Source organism: Oncorhynchus keta, chromosome 30 (assembly GCF_023373465.1).
Source record: "Oncorhynchus keta strain PuntledgeMale-10-30-2019 chromosome 30, Oket_V2, whole genome shotgun sequence".
NCBI classification, from domain to species: domain Eukaryota; kingdom Metazoa; phylum Chordata; class Actinopteri; order Salmoniformes; family Salmonidae; genus Oncorhynchus; species Oncorhynchus keta.
In genome coordinates this window covers 4,581,401-4,598,824 of record NC_068450.1, presented here as the reverse complement: position 1 = coordinate 4,598,824, position 17,424 = coordinate 4,581,401, and the positions used below count along the sequence as shown (strand labels likewise).

Genomic DNA, 17,424 nt, shown 5'->3' with positions numbered 1-17,424 from the left:
GTAGTGGGGTCAGGGGAGGGTGTGTGGTAGTGGGGTCAGGGGGAGGGTGTGTGGTTATGGGGTCAGGGGGAGGGTGTGTGGTTATGGGGTCAGGGGGAGGGTGTGTGGTAGAGGGGTCAGGGGAGGGTGTGTGGTTATGGGGTCAGGCAGAGGGTGTGTGGTAGGGGGGTCAGGGGAGGGTGTGTGGTAGAGGGGTCAGGGGGAGGGTGTGTGGTTATGGGGTCAGGCAGAGGGTGTGTGGTAGAGGGGTCAGGGGGAGGGTGTGTGGTTATGGGGTCAGGGGGAGGGTGTGTGGTTATGGGGTCAGGGGGAGGGTGTGTGGTTATAGGGTCAGGGGGAGGGTGTGTGGTAGAGGGGTCAGCGGGAGGGTGTGTGAATGTGGGGTCAGGGGGAGGGTGTGTGGTAGTGGGGTCAGGGGGAGGGTGTGTGGTTATGGGGTCAGGGGGAGGGTGTGTGGTTATGGGGTCAGGGGGAGGGTGTGTGGTTCTGGGATCAGGGGGAGGGTGTGTGGTAGTGGGGTCAGGGGGAGGTGTGTGGTAGTGGGGTCAGGGGGAGGGTGTGTGGTAGTGGGGTCAGGGAGAGGGTGTGTGGTAGTGGGGTCAGGGGGAGGGTGTGTGGTAGTGGGGTCAGGGGGAGGGTGTGTGGTAGTGGGGTCAGGGGGAGGGTGTGGGGTCAGGGGGGGGGTGTGTGGTAGTGGGGTCAGGCTGAGGGTGTGTGGTTATGGGGTCAGGGGGAGGGTGTGTGGTTATGGGGCAGGCAGAGGGTGTGTGGTAGTGGGGTCAGGGAGAGGGTGTGTGGTAGTGGGGTCAGGGGGAGGGTGTGTGGTAGTGGGGTCAGGGGGAGGGTGTGTGGTTATGGGGTCAGGGGGAGGGTGTGTGGTTATGGGGTCAGGGGGAGGGTGTGTGGTAGTGGGGTCAGGGGGAGGGTGTGTGGTAGAGGGGTCAGGGGGAGGGTGTGTGGTTATGGGGTCAGTGGGAGGGTGTGTGGTTATGGGGTCAGGGGGAGGGTGTGTGGTAGTGGGGTCAGGGGGAGGGTGTGTGGTTCTGGGATCAGGGGGAGGGTGTGGGGTCAGGGGGAGGGTGTGTGGTAGTGGGGTCAGGGGGAGGGTGTGTGGTAGTGGGGTCAGGGGGAGGGGGTGTGGTAGTGGGGTCAGGGGAAGGGTGTGTGTTTATGGGGTCAGGGGAGGTGTGGCTATGGGGTCAGGGGAGGTGTGTGGTAGTGGGGTCAGGGGGAGGGTGTGTGGTTATGGGGTCAGGGGGGGTTTGTGGTAGTGGGGTCAGGGGGAGGGTGTGTGGTAGTGGTGTCAGGGGAGGTGTGTGGTTATAGGGTCAGGGGGAGGTGTGTGGTAGAGGGGTCAGCGGGAGGGTGTGTGTGAATGTGGGGTCAGGGGGAGGGTGTGTGGTAGTGGGGTCAGGGGGAGGGTGTGTAGTTATGGGGTCAGGGGGAGGGTGTGTGGTTATAGGGTCAGGGGGGGGGTGTGTGGTTCTGGGATCAGGGGGAGGGTGTGTGGTAGTGGGGTCAGGGGGAGGGTGTGTGGTAGTGGGGTCAGGGGGTGGGTGTGTGGTAGTGGGGTCAGGGGGAGGGTGTGTGGTAGTGGGGTCAGGGGGAGGGTGTGTGGTAGTGGGGTCAGGGGAGGGTGTGTGGTTATGGGGCAGGCAGAGGGTGTGTGGTAGTGGGGTCAGGGGAGGGTGTGTGGTAGTGGGGTCAGGGGAGGGTGTGTGGTAGTGGGGTCAGGGGAGGTGTGTGGTTATGGGGTCAGGGGAGGGTGTGTGGTTATGGGGTCAGGGGAGGGTGTGTGGTTAGGGGGTCAGGGGTCAGGGGAGGGTGTGTGGTTATGGGGTCAGGCAGAGGGTGTGTGGTAGAGGGGTCAGGGGGAGGGTGTGTGGTAGAGGGGTCAGGGGAGGGTGTGTGGTTATGGGGTCAGGGAGGGTGTGTGGTAGAGGGGTCAGGGGAGGGTGTGTGGTTATGGGGTCAGGGGGAGGGTGTGTGGTTATGGGGTCAGGCAGAGGGTGTGTGGTTATGGGGTCAGGGGAGGGTGTGTGGTTATAGGGTCAGGGGAGGGGTGTGTGGTAGAGGGGTCAGCGGGAGGGTGTGTGTGAATGTGGGGTCAGGGGGAGGGTGTGTGGTAGTGGGGTCAGGGGAGGGTGTGTAGGGTTATGGGGTCAGGGGAGGGTGTGTGGTTATAGGGTCAGGGGGAGGGTGTGTGGTTCTGGGGTCAGGGGGAGGGTGTGTGGTAGTGGGGTCAGGGGAGGGTGTGTGGTAGTGGGGTCAGGGGAGGGTGTGTGGTAGTGGGGTCAGGGGAGAGGGTGTGTGGTAGTGGGGTCAGGGGGGGGGTGTGTGGTAGTGGGGTCAGGGGGAGGGTGTGTGGTAGTGGGGTCAGGGGAGGGTGTGTGGTAGTGGGGTCAGGCTGAGGGTGTGTGGTTATGGGGTCAGGGGAGGGTGTGTGGTTATGGGGCAGGCAGAGGGTGTGTGGTAGTGGGGTCAGGGAGAGGGTGTGTGGTAGTGGGGTCAGGGGAGGGTGTGTGGTAGTGGGGTCAGGGTGTGTGGGGGAGGGTGTGTGGTTATGGGGTCAGGGGAGGGTGTGTGGTTATGGGGTCAGGGGAGGGTGTGTGGTAGAGGGGTCAGGGGAGGGTGTGTGGTAGAGGGGTCAGGGGAGGGTGTGTGGTTATGGGGTCAGGCAGAGGGTGTGTGGTAGAGGGGTCAGGGGAGGGTGTGTGGTAGAGGGGTCAGGGGAGGGGGTGTGTGGTTATGGGGTCAGGCAGAGGTGTGTGGTAGAGGGATCAGGGGGAGGGTGTGTGGTTATGGGGTCAGGGGGAGGGTGTGTGGTTATGGGGTCAGGCAGAGGGTGTGTGGTTATGGGGTCAGGGGGAGGGTGTGTGGTTATGGGGTCAGGGGGAGGGTGTGTGGTTATGGGGTCAGGGGGAGGGTGTGTGGTTATGGGGTCAGGGGGTGTGTGGTTATGGGGTCAGGGGGAGGGTGTGTGGTTATGGGGTCAGGGGGAGGGTGTGTGGTTATGGGGTCAGGCGGTGTATATACAGTATGTGAGGACAGTGACCGATAGAACATTAACAATCAACTACATAGTTCGGATCAAGGCATCAATTTACATGAAAGAAGACTCCTGGCAACAACACTGAGAGAACAGAGAGAGAGAAAGTATAGAGAATGGAAGGAGAACAGAGAGAGAACAGAGAGAGAACAGAGAGAGAACAGAGAGAGAACAGAGAGAAAGGAGAGAGAACAGAGAGAGAAAGGAGAGAACGGAGAGAACAGAGAGAGAAAGGAGAGAGAACTGAGAGAGAACGAAGAGAGAGACAGGAGAGAGAGAAAGGAGAGAGAACAGAGAGATAGAACAGAGAGAGAAAGAAGAGAGAACAGAGAGATAGAAGAGAGAACAGAGAGAGAACAGAGAGAGAAAGGAGAGAGAACAGAGAGAACGGAGAGAGAGGAGAGATGTAACATCCAATAAATATTGGATTCCTCAGCCAGAGGAATGAGTTCAGAAGGGTGAAGTGAGAGAAAGAGAGGAAGATAACTATGAAGAGGGCTGGCTGCCAGAACAGTACAATTACCAACAGCTCTACCTGCCAGAACAGTACAATTACCAACAGCTCTACCTGCCAGAACAGTACAATTACCAACAGCTCTACCTGCCAGAACAGTACAATTACCAACAGCTCTACCTGCCAGAACAGTACAACTACCAACAGCTCTACCTGCCAGAACAGTACAACTACCAACAGCTCTACCTGCCAGAACAGTACAACTACCAACAGCTCTACCTGCCAGAACAGTACAATTACCAACAGCTCTACCTGCCAGAACAGTACAACTACCAACAGCTCTACCTGCCAGAACAGTACAACTACCAACAGCTCTACCTGCCAGAACAGTACAACTACCAACAGCTCTACCTGCCAGAACAGTACAATTACCAACAGCTCTACCTGCCAGAACAGTACAATTACCAACAGCTCTACCTGCCAGAACAATTACCAACAGCTCTACCTGCCAGAACAATTACCAACAGCTCTACCTGCCAGAACAATTACCAACAGCTCTACCTGCCAGAACAGTACAACTACCAACAGCTCTACCTGCCAGAACAGAACAACTACCAACAGCTCTACCTGCCAGAACAGTACAACTACCAACAGCTCTACCTGCCAGAACAGTACAACTACCAACAGCTCTACCTGCCAGAACAGTACACCAACATTACCAACAACAGCTCTACCTGCCAGAACAGAACAATTACCAACAGCTCTACCTGCCAGAACAGTACAATTACCAACAGCTCTACCTGCCAGAACAGTACAACTACCAACAGCTCTACCTGCCAGAACAGAACAATTACCAACAGCTCTACCTGCCAGAACAGTACAATTACCAACAGCTCTACCTGCCAGAACAGTACAATTACCAACAGCTCTACCTGCCAGAACAGTACAATTACCAACAGCTCTACCTGCCAGAACAGTACAATTACCAACAGCTCTACCTGCCAGAACAGAACAATTACCAACAGATCTACCTGCCAGAACAGAACAATTACCAACAGCTATACCTGCCAGAACAATTACCAACAGCTCTACCTGCCAGAACAATTACCAACAGCTCTACCTGCCAGAACAGAACAACTACCAACAGCTCTACCTGCCAGAACAGTACAACTACCAACAGCTCTACCTGCCAGAACAATTACCAACAGCTCTACCTGCCAGAACAGTACAATTACCAACAGCTCTACCTGCCAGAACAGTACAACTACCAACAGCTCTACCTGCCAGAACAGTACAATTACCAACAGCTCTACCTGCCAGAACAGTACAACTACCAACAGCTCTACCTGCCAGAACAATTACCAACAGCTCTACCTGCCAGAACAATTACCAACAGCTCTACCTGCCAGAACAATTACCAACAGCTCTACCTGCCAGAACAATTACCAACAGCTCTACCTGCCAGAACAGTACAATTACCAACAGCTCTACCTGCCAGAACAGTACAATTACCAACAGCTCTACCTGCCAGAACAATTACCAACAGCTCTACCTGCCAGAACAATTACCAACAGCTCTACCTGCCAGAACAATTACCAACAGCTCTACCTGCCAGAACAATTACCAACAGCTCTACCTGCCAGAACAGTACAATTACCAACAGCTCTGCCTGCCAGAACTGTACAATTACCAACAGCTCTACCTGCCAGAACAATTACCAACAGCTCTACCTGCCAGAACAATTACCAACAGTTCTACCTGCCAGAACAGTACAATTACCAACAGCTCTACCTGCCAGAACAGAACAATTACCAACAGCTCTACCTGCCAGAACAATTACCAACAGCTCTACCTGCCAGAACAATTACCAACAGCTCTACCTGCCAGAACAATTACCAACAGCTCTACCTGCCAGAACAGTACAATTACCAACAGCTCTACCTGCCAGAACAGTACAATTACCAACAGCTCTACCTGCCAGAACAGAACAATTACCAACAGCTCTACCTGCCAGAACAATTACCAACAGCTCTACCTGCCAGAACAATTACCAACAGCTCTACCTGCCAGAACAATTACCAACAGCTCTACCTGCCAGAACAGTACAACTACCAACAGCTCTACCTGCCAGAACAGTACAATTACCAACAGCTCTACCTGCCAGAACAGAACAATTACCAACAGCTCTACCTGCCAGAACAGAACAATTACCAACAGCTCTACCTGCCAGAACAGTACAACTACCAACAGCTCTACCTGCCAGAACAGAACAATTACCAACAGCTCTACCTGCCAGAACAGTACAACTACCAACAGCTCTACCTGCCAGAACAGAACAACTACCAACAGCTCTACCTGCCAGAACAATTACCAACAGCTCTACCTGCCAGAACAGAACAATTACCAACAGCTCTACCTGCCAGAACAGAACAATTACCAACAGCTCTACCTGCCAGAACAGAACAATTACCAACAGCTCTACCTGCCAGAACAGTACAACTACCAACAGCTCTACCTGCCAGAACAGAACAACTACCAACAGCTCTACCTGCCAGAACAATTACCAACAGCTCTACCTGCCAGAACAGAACAACTACCAACAGCTCTACCTGCCAGAACAGAACAACTACCAACAGCTCTACCTGCCAGAACAATTACCAACAGCTCTACCTGCCAGAACAGAACAATTACCAACAGCTCTACCTGCCAGAACAGTACAATTACCAACAGCTCTACCTGCCAGAACAGTACAACTACCAACAGCTCTACCTGCCAGAACAGTACAATTACCAACAGCTCTACCTGCCAGAACAGTACAACTACCAACAGCTCTACCTGCCAGAACAATTACCGACAACTCTACGTGCCAGAACAGTACAACTACCAACAGCTCTACCTGCCAGAACAGTACAATTACCAACAGCTCTACCTGCCAGAACAATTACCGACAGCTCTACCTGCCAGAACAGTACAACTACCAACATCTCTACCTGCCAGAACAGTACAATTACCAACAGCTCTACCTGCCAGAACAATTACCAACAGCTCTACCGGCCAGAACAATTACCAACAGCTCTACCTGACAGAACAATTACCAACAGCTCTACCTGCCAGAACAATTACCAACAGCTCTACCTGCCAGAACAATTACCAACAGCTCTACCTGCCAGAACAGTACAATTACCAACAGCTCTACCTGCCAGAACAGTACAACTACCAACAGCTCTACCTGCCAGAACAATTACCAACAGCTCTACCTGCCAGAACAATTACCAACAGCTCTACCTGCCAGAACAGTACAACTACCAACAGCTCTACCTGCCAGAACAGTACAATTACCAACAGCTCTACCTGCCAGAACAATTACCAACAGCTCTACCTGCCAGAACAATTACCAACAGCTCTACCTGCCAGAACAATTACCAACAGCTCTACCTGCCAGAACAATTACCAACAGCTCTACCTGCCAGAACAGTACAATTACCAACAGCTCTACCTGCCAGAACAATTACCAACAGCTCTACCTGCCAGAACAGTACAATTACCAACAGCTCTACCTGCCAGAACAATTACCAACAGCTCTACCTGCCAGAACAATTACCGACAGCTCTACCTGCCAGAACAATTACCAACAGTACCTGCCAGAACAACAATTACCAACAGCTCTACCTGCCAGAACAGTACAATTACCAACAGCTCTACCTGCCAGAACAATTACCAACAGCTCTACCTGCCAGAACAATTACCAACAGCTCTACCTGCCAGAACAATTACCAACAGCTCTACCTGCCAGAACAGTTACCAACAGCTCTACCTGCCAGAACAGTACAATTACCAACAGCTCTACCTGCCAGAACAGTACAATTACCAACAGCTCTACCTGCCAGAACAATTACCAACAGCTCTACCTGCCAGAACAATTACCAACAGCTCTACCTGCCAGAACAGTACAATTACCAACAGCTCTACCTGCCAGAACAGTACAATTACCAACAGCTCTACCTGCCAGAACAGAACAATTACCAACAGCTCTACCTGCCAGAACAGAACAATTACCAACAGCTCTACCTGCCAGAACAATTACCAACAGCTCTACCTGCCAGAACAGAACAATTACCAACAGCTCTACCTGCCAGAACAGTACAACTACCAACAGCTCTACCTGCCAGAACAGAACAACTACCAACAGCTCTACCTGCCAGAACAGAACAACTACCAACAGCTCTACCTGCCAGAACAATTACCAACAGCTCTACCTGCCAGAACAGAACAATTACCAACAGCTCTACCTGCCAGAACAGTACAATTACCAACAGCTCTACCTGCCAGAACAGTACAACTACCAACAGCTCTACCTGCCAGAACAGAACAATTACCAACAGCTCTACCTGCCAGAACAGTACAATTACCAACAGCTCTACCTGCCAGAACAATTACCAACAGCTCTACCTGCCAGAACAGTACAATTACCAACAGCTCTACCTGCCAGAACAGTACAACTACCAACAGCTCTACCTGCCAGAACAATTACCAACAGCTCTACCTGCCAGAACAATTACCGACAGCTCTACCTGCCAGAACAGTACAACTACCAACAGCTCTACCTGCCAGAACAGTACAATTACCAACAGCTCTACCTGCCAGAACAGTACAACTACCAACAGCTCTACCTGCCAGAACAGAACAACTACCAACAGCTCTACCTGCCAGAACAATTACCAACAGCTCTACCTGCCAGAACAATTACCAACAGCTCTACCTGCCAGAACAGAACAATTACCAACAGCTCTACCTGCCAGAACAGTACAACTACCAACAGCTCTACCTGCCAGAACAGAACAACTACCAACAGCTCTACCTGCCAGAACAGAACAACTACCAACAGCTCTACCTGCCAGAACAATTACCAACAGCTCTACCTGCCAGAACAGAACAATTACCAACAGCTCTACCTGCCAGAACAGTACAATTACCAACAGCTCTACCTGCCAGAACAGTACAACTACCAACAGCTCTACCTGCCAGAACAGAACAATTACCAACAGCTCTACCTGCCAGAACAGTACAACTACCAACAGCTCTACCTGCCAGAACAATTACCAACAGCTCTACCTGCCAGAACAGTACAACTACCAACAGCTCTACCTGCCAGAACAGTACAATTACCAACAGCTCTACCTGCCAGAACAATTACCAACAGCTCTACCTGCCAGAACAATTACCGACAGCTCTACCTGCCAGAACAGTACAACTACCAACAGCTCTACCTGCCAGAACAGTACAATTACCAACAGCTCTACCTGCCAGAACAGTACAACTACCAACAGCTCTACCTGCCAGAACAGAACAACTACCAACAGCTCTACCTGCCAGAACAATTACCAACAGCTCTACCTGCCAGAACAGTACAACTACCAACAGCTCTACCTGCCAGAGAACAGAACAATGCCAGAACCAACAGCTCTACCTGCCAGAACAATTACCAACAGCTCTACCTGCCAGAACAATTACCAACAGCTCTACCTGCCAGAACAGTACAATTACCAACAGCTCTACCTGCCAGAACAGTACAACTACCAACAGCTCTACCTGCCAGAACAGAACAATTACCAACAGCTCTACCTGCCAGAACAGTACAACTACCAACAGCTCTACCTGCCAGAACAATTACCAACAGCTCTACCTGCCAGAACAGAACAATTACCAACAGCTCTACCTGCCAGAACAGTACAACTACCAACAGCTCTACCTGCCAGAACAATTACCAACAGCTCTACCTGCCAGAACAATTACCAACAGCTCTACCTGCCAGAACAGTACAACTACCAACAGCTCTACCTGCCAGAACAGAACAATTACCAACAGCTCTACCTGCCAGAACAGTACAATTACCAACAGCTCTACCTGCCAGAACAATTACCAACAGCTCTACCTGCCAGAACAGAACAATTACCAACAGCTCTACCTGCCAGAACAGAACAATTACCAACAGCTCTACCTGACAGAACAATTACCAACAGCTCTACCTGCCAGAACAGTACAACTACCAACAGCTCAACAGACCTAGACGACACACTAACTTATACAGGAGTACTGCTTTACTTTGCTACTTGCGATTGTTTTTAACTGGTTTATGCTGCCTTGGATAAATAAAAGATACATAGAAGCTGTCCGTTGATCCTGTTATCAGTGAGATGATTAAATCAATACATGACCTAAACCTAAAAATAAGCTTTGATGGACACAAAACAGCCTCAGCCGCTATAAGTCCTAAAAGACTTAGGAGGGATTTTAATGCCCTGTTTCTTTTAGTTGATAGTTGTTGATTTCGTAGCATTTGAAGACAATGAAAAGTCTTTGATCATTTCATCTATCAGATAAGCGCATTTAAAGCCTGATTAAAATCAATAAATTACCTAATGAGTAAACTTTGATTGACACCAAACATTCACAAGCTGGCCTTTAGCTTCAACCCACTTGGCTACAGCCAAAATGGTCCCTGTACAGATTTATATAAAATCACTATTTATTTAGAGGTTTTTTTTAATACAATGTTTCAACACACTTTACACATGAAAAATAAATAAAAAAACGTCATGAACATGAGACTAAACTTTCCAACACAGCCATCCCGTGTTCTAGCCCCATGGGATTGATACCACACTATCTGCATCAATAGCAGCAGAATGGACACAGTTCATTTCCTTATGCAACCACAATAGAGTCTCTAATCTAATCTAATAATGTCTATGTTTCTCTGACTGGAGAGCAGAGGAGAGAGAAACCGTTTAACATCCACATCTTTCTGACACTAACTTCTTCTCTCTTACCCTCTACTTCCCTTTTCCCTCCTCTTTCCACATCTTTCTGACACTAACTTCTTCTCTCTTACCCTCTACTTCCCTTTTCCCTCCTCTTTCTCGCCTCTCAATTTATTTATATTTGAATCTTTCGATGGCTCTTCTTGTCTTGTCTCAGATCGTTCACAGTTTTGTGGAAGTTACCTGTGGCGCTGATGTTTAGGTCTCCCTCTCTCTGTCTCTGTCTCTGTCTCTGTCTCTGTCTCTCTCTCTCTCTCTCTCTCTCTCTCTCTCTCTCTCTCTCTCTCTCTCTCTCTCTCTCTCTCTCTCTCTCTCTCTCTCCAAAAGATTAAAGACATTTCAAATGTCATATTATGCACACATTGGTTGACCTTTTTCTTGTTGCAACAGGTCACAAACATTGCTTGCTGTGATGTACCACTGTGGGCTCCTGGCATAGTAGTCTAAGGCACTGAATCTCAAGAGGCGTCACTACAGTCCCTGTATCACATCCGGCCGTGATTGGGAGTCCCATAGGGTGGCACACAATTGGCACAGTTTCGTCCAGGTTTGGCCAGGGTAGGCCGTCATTTGTAAATAAAAGTGTTTTCTTAACTGACTTGTTAAATAAAGGCTAAACAAAACAAAACAAAAACATGGAATTTCACCAAATAGATATGGGAGTTAATCAAAATTGAGTTTGTTTTCAAATTCTTTGTGGACCTGTGTGATCTGAGGGAAATATGTGGCTCTAAAATGGTCATTGACTCAGTCATTGCCCATCCAACATGTCCTCATCTCCCCACCCCTTCTAATGTGACTATCCCCGAAGCTTCTCCCTCTTTTTCCCTGCCCAGCTACGAAGTTTCTCCCTGCAGGCGGTCACTGAGTCCGAGGTGCTGAAGGAGCTCCTTAAATTTGACCCCAAAAAAACATCTGGGTCAGACGGTTTAAACCCTTTCTTCTTTAACCTGTTACTCCTACCCCCTACTTTTTCGAACATTCTGTTAAAAATCGCGCAACATTTCAGCGCCCTGCTGCTCATGCCAGGAATATAGTATATGCATATGATTAGTATGTGTGGATAGAAAACACTCAGATGTTTATAAAACTGGTTAAATCACGGCTGTGACTATAACAGAACGTGCGTTTCATCGAAAAGTGCAGGAAAATCTGATCACTGAAAATGGAAAAATATATCCATGCGCGACTTGAACCCATTGATAAAGGTGAACCACATTTAATGGGGCTGAGGTTGCAATACCTACAGCTTCCACACGTTGTCTAGAGTCTTGTCATTTGCCTAGGCTTTGTTTCTTGGTCAAACAGACGCAAGGCAGCGCATTTCTTCCGGTCTCCGACCGGATATTTTGGTTGGGATTTAAGAATATACTTTGCCTCGTGATCAATTCGATCGCTTATTAACGTTTACTAATACCTAAACTTGCATTACAAAAGTATTTCGAAGTGTTTTGTGAAAGTTTATCGTCAACTTTTTTAATTAAAAAAAATGACGTTACGTTATAAGACGCTATTTTTTCCCGTTTATCACACAGTCTTCATAGATTGATATCTAGGCTATATATGGACCGATTTAATCGAAAAAAAAGACCCAATAGTGATTATGGGACATCTAGGAGTGCCAACAAAGAAGATGGTCAAAGGTAATGAATGTTTTATATTTTATTTGTGCGGTTTGTGTAGCGACGACTATGCTAATTATTTTGTTTACGTCCCCTGATGTTCCCATTGCTTGGAAGGCGGTTCATCCTTTATTTAAAGGGGGAACAAGCGGATCCTAACTGTTATAGGCCTTCTATATTTCCCTGTTTAAAATTTGTCAATAATCAACTGACCGGCTTTCTTGATGTCTGTACTACTACTACTACTAACTGACTTGCCAAAACTTGCCAAAACTGTAGTTTGATAACAAGAAATCTGTGGAGTGGTTGAAAAACGAGTTTCAAGTGTCTGGAAACGTCCGACTTCAACTGTATAAAATGTATAAAGGATCAGAAATGTTATGAAATAGCACAGTTACAAATATAAAACAAACTGGATGGACATCAGAAATAGAGGAAGGACTATAAAAAACAAACTAAATATAACTATTGTAAAATAGATTGTGTCTGTAAAATGTTTATAAAATGTATAAACTGAAGGTAGAAGCCTAAGTGTTTATGAGTTTACTCCAATTGGGCGATGGGTGGTAGGGTTTGGGGAATATGTCGTTCTGCCCCGGAACAAGACAGTTAACCCATCATTGTAAAACAAAAAAGGTTTAAAAAAATGTTTGTGTGTGTGGATATTATTGAATTGAATTGAATATATATTTGATTTATATTTTTATTTATTTTATGAGGGTTTACAGCTTGATACCAGTACTTGGGAGTATGGCTATATACAGGGAGTACCAGGTAATAACATGGCTATATACAGGGAGTACCAGGTAGTAACATGGTTATATACAGGGAGTACCAGGTAATAACATGGCTATATACAGGGAGTACCAGGTAATAACATGGCTATATACAGGGAGTACCAGGTAATAACATGGCTATATACAGGAAGTACCAGGTAATAACATGGCTATATACAGGAGTACCAGGTAATAACATGGCTATATACAGGGAGTACCAGGTAGTAACATGGTTATATACAGGAGTACCAGGTAGTAACATGGTTATATACAGGGAGTACCAGGTAATAACATGGCTATATACAGGGAGTACCAGGTAATAACATGGCTATATACAGGGAGTACCAGGTAATAACATGGTTATATACAGGGAGTACCAGGTAATAACATGGCTATATACAGGGAGTACCAGGTAGTAACATGGTTATATACAGGGAGTACCAGGTAATAACATGGCTATATACAGGGAGTACCAGGTAATAACGTGGCTATATACAGGGAGTACCAGGTAATAACATGGCTATATACAGGGAGGTAATAACATGGCTATAAACAGGGAGTACCAGGTAATAACATTACCAGTACTGAGTCATTGTGCTGGGTTATGAGGTAATTGAGGTAGCCTCCAGAAAAGTATTCATACTCTTGACTTATTCCCCATTTTGTTCTGTTCCAGACTGAATTCAAAATGGATGACATTTTTTCCACCCCTCCACACTGATAGTGAGGATCAACCATCTTGCTGCTCTACATTTGTCAGTCAATAGCCGCTACAAACTAGCTAGCTAAGTAGATTTAGCTATCATATAGCATCTCGTTTGTTCCTAATACCATCTTTCAGGCAGACTCGGCGTGCTCCGTGAACACACACCCCATCATGGGGGGGGGGATCATTCCCCGTCCTACAGGAAGGAACTACACTATGCTATAGGCTAGCATGCAGGCAATACATCAATATACAGGGAGTGAGTAGCAATGTTTTCTCATCATGAGCAGGAGATGATGTTGTCATGGTGATTCGATAGTATTTCCGTCTCTATGAAGATGTTAATCATTTAGTGCAGCATCAATATCGATAGTAGTTATATATGCATATACTCTCAGTGATGAGCTATAATAAGTCATCCCAGTCATCCCAGTCATATACTACCAGTTGTCATGACGTGGCCCTCTTTGGGGATAGCGAGTACCATCCCCCCCATCTCTCTCACCACTTCTCTCTTCCCCCTACACCCAGGCTATGTTATCGCAGGTCATACATTCCTAGAGGAGTCTCTGTCCTCATGGCCAGACAGTATAGAGAGAAGGTTCATACATTCCTAGAGGAGTCTCTGTCCTCATGGCCAGACAGTATAGAGAGAAGGTTCATACAGTCCTAGAGGAGTCTCTGTCCTCACGGCCAGACAGTATAGAGAGAAGGTTCATACAGTCCTAGAGGAGTCTCTGTCCTCATGGCCAGACAGTATAGAGAGAAGGTTCATACAGTCCTAGAGGAGTCTCTGTCCTCATGGCCAGACAGTATAGAGAGAAGATTCATACAGTCCTAGAGGAGTCTCTGTCCTCATGGCCAGACAGTATAGAGAGAAGGTTCATACATTCCTAGAGGAGTCTCTGTCCTCATGGCCAGACAGTATAGAGAGAAGGTTCATACAGTCCTAGAGGAGTCTCTGTCCTCATGGCCAGACAGTATAGAGAGAAGGTTCATACATTCCTAGAGGAGTCTCTCTCCTCATGGCCAGACAGTATAGAGAGAAGGTTCCACAGGAGAACAAAGGAACCTCTTCTCCATCATAGAACTTGAGAACTGAACAATGTCCATGTTTTGGAGAATGTGTACGTGGTCTGGGGAGAATCCAGCTACGAACTGCTCCGTTTCGTTTTACGTTTGTGAAACTCACGAGAGACAATACAGCCACATTACCATAACTCTGTTTATTAAAGAGTCTCAGTTGCGAGGCTTGCATCTAATTGTTGTTTAAAATGAATGAGTAAAGATTAAACCAGGTAGGTTTAGGATGTTTATTAGCATGTGTTTAGGATGTTTATTAGCATGTGTCATGTGTCTGTAGCAGTAGGTTTAGGATGTTAATTAGCATGTGTCCTGTATCTGCAGCAGTGGGTTTAGGATGTTTATTAGCATGTGTCATGTATCTGCAGCAGTGGGTTTAGGATGTTAATTAGCATGTGTCATGTATCTGCAGCAGTAGGTTTAGGATGTTAATTAGCATGTGTCATGTATCTGCAGCAGTGGGTTTAGGATGTTAATTAGCATGTGTCATGTATCTGCAGCAGTGGGTTTAGGATGTTAATTAGCATGTGTCATGTATCTGCAGCAGTAGGTTTAGGATGTTAATTAGCATGTGTCATGTATCTGCAGCAGTAGGTTTAGGATGTTAATTAGCATGTGTCATGTATCTGCAGCAGTGGGTTTAGGATGTTAATTAGAATGTGTCATGTATCTGCAGCAGTGGGTTTAGGGTGTTAATTAGCATGTGTCCTGTATCTGCAGCAGTGGGTTTAGGATGTTAATTAGCATGTGTCCTGTATCTGCAGCAGTGGGTTTAGGATGTTAATTAGCATGTGTCATGTATCTGCAGCAGTGGGTTTAGGATGTTAATTAGCATGTGTCATGTATCTGCAGCAGTGGGTTTAGGATGTTAATTAGCATGTGTCATGTATCTGCAGCAGTGGGTTTAGGATGTTAATTAGCAGGTGTCATGTATCTCCCCATAGTCTGTCCTCCTTGTCAGTCCATCTTCTGTTCTAACAGTTTTGCTCTAGTGACCGGTGTTATCATATCGTATGTTATCGTAGCGTTCACATCAATCTAGTCACCATGTATCAGTACTGGTATTATTTCATCTTCTGTTTTATTTTGTTATTTTCATGTGTTTTACACTAGTTCTAGTTCTATGGTATGTTAGGCTGTACCTCTTAATGCTGTGGTGATGTTAGACTGTACCTCTTAATGCTGTGGTGATGTTAGACTGTACCTCTTAATGCTGTGGTGATATTAGACTGTACCTCTTAATGGTGTGGTGATGTTAGGCTGTACCTCTTAATGCTGTGGTGATGTTAGACTGTACCTCTTAATGCTGTGGTGATGTTAGACTGTACCTCTTAATGCTGTGGTGATGTTAGACTGTACCTCTTAATGCTGTGGTGATGTTAGACTGTACCTCTTAATGCTGTGGTGATGTTAGACTGTACCTCTTAATGCTGTGGTGATGTTAGACTGTACCTCTTAATGCTGTGGTGATGTTAGACTGTACCTCTTAATGCTGTGGTGATGTTAGACTGTACCTCCTAATGCTGTGGTCATGTTAGACTGTACCTCTTAATGCTGTGGTGATGTTAGACTGTACCTCCTAATGCTGTGGTGATGTTAGACTGTACCTCTCAATGCTGTGGTGATGTTAGACTGTACCTCTTAATGCTGTGGTGATGTTAGACTGTACCTGTTAACGCTGTGGTGATGTTAGACTGTACCTCTTAATGCTGTGGTGATGTTAGACTGTACCTCTTAATGCTGTGGTGATGTTAGACTGTACCTCTTAATGCTGTGGTGATGTTAGATTGTACCTCTTAATCCTGTGGTGATGTTAGACTGTACCTCTTAATGCTGTGGTGATGTTAGACTGTACCTCTTAATGCTGTGGTGATGTTAGATTGTACCTCTTAATGCTGTGGTGATGTTAGACTGTACCTCTTAATGCTGTGGTGATGTTAGACTGTTACTCTTAATGCTGTGGTGATGTTAGACTGTACCTCTTAATGCTGTGGTGATGTTAGACTGTACCTCTTAATGCTGTGGTGATGTTAGACTGTACCTCTTAATGCTGTGGTGATGTTAGACTGTACCTCTTAATCCTGTGGTGATGTTAGACTGTACCTCTTAATGCTGTGGTGATGTTAGACTGTACCTCTTAATCCTGTGGTGATGTTAGACTGTACCTCTTAATGCTGTGGTGATATTAGACTGTACCTCTTAATGCTGTGGTGATGTTAGACTGTACCTCTCAATGCTGTGGTGATGTTAGACTGTACCTCTTAATGCTGTGGTGATGTTAGACTGTACCTCTTAATGCTGTGGTGATGTTAGACTGTACCTCTTAATGCTGTGGTGATATTAGACTGTACCTCTTAATGCTGTGGTGATATTAGACTGTACCTCTTAATGCTGTGGTGATGTTAGACTGTACCTCTCAATGCTGTGGTGATGTTAGACTGTACCTCTTAATGCTGTGGTGATGTTAGACTGTACCTCTTAATGCCGTGGTGATGTTAGACTGTACCTCTTAATCCTGTGGTGATGTTAGACTGTACCTCTTAATGCTGTGGTGATGTTAGACTGTACCTCTTAATGCTGTGGTGATGTTAGACTGTACCTCTCAATGCTGTGGTGATGTTAGACTGTACCTCTTAATGCTGTGGTGATGTTAGACTGTACCTCCTAATGCTGTGGTGATGTTAGACTGTACCTCTTAATGCTGTGGTGATGTTAGACTGTACCTCTCAATGCTGTGGTGATAGACTGTACCTCTTAATGCTGTGGTGATGTTAGACTGTACCTCTTAATGCTGTGGTGATGTTAGACTGTACCTCTTAATGCTGTGGTGATGTTAGACTGTACCTCTTAATGCTGTGGTGATGTTAGACTGTACCTCTTAATGCTGTGGTGATGTTAGACTGTACCTCTTAA

At 46.9% G+C, this 17,424-nt stretch overlaps 1 protein-coding gene across 1 annotated transcript in view; it reads right to left on the bottom strand.

Moving 5' to 3' along the window:
• LOC127913710 (netrin receptor UNC5A-like) overlaps nucleotides 1-17,424 on the bottom strand; it is a 435,702-nt gene that overhangs the window by 125,932 nt on the left and 292,346 nt on the right. The window lies entirely within an intron of this gene.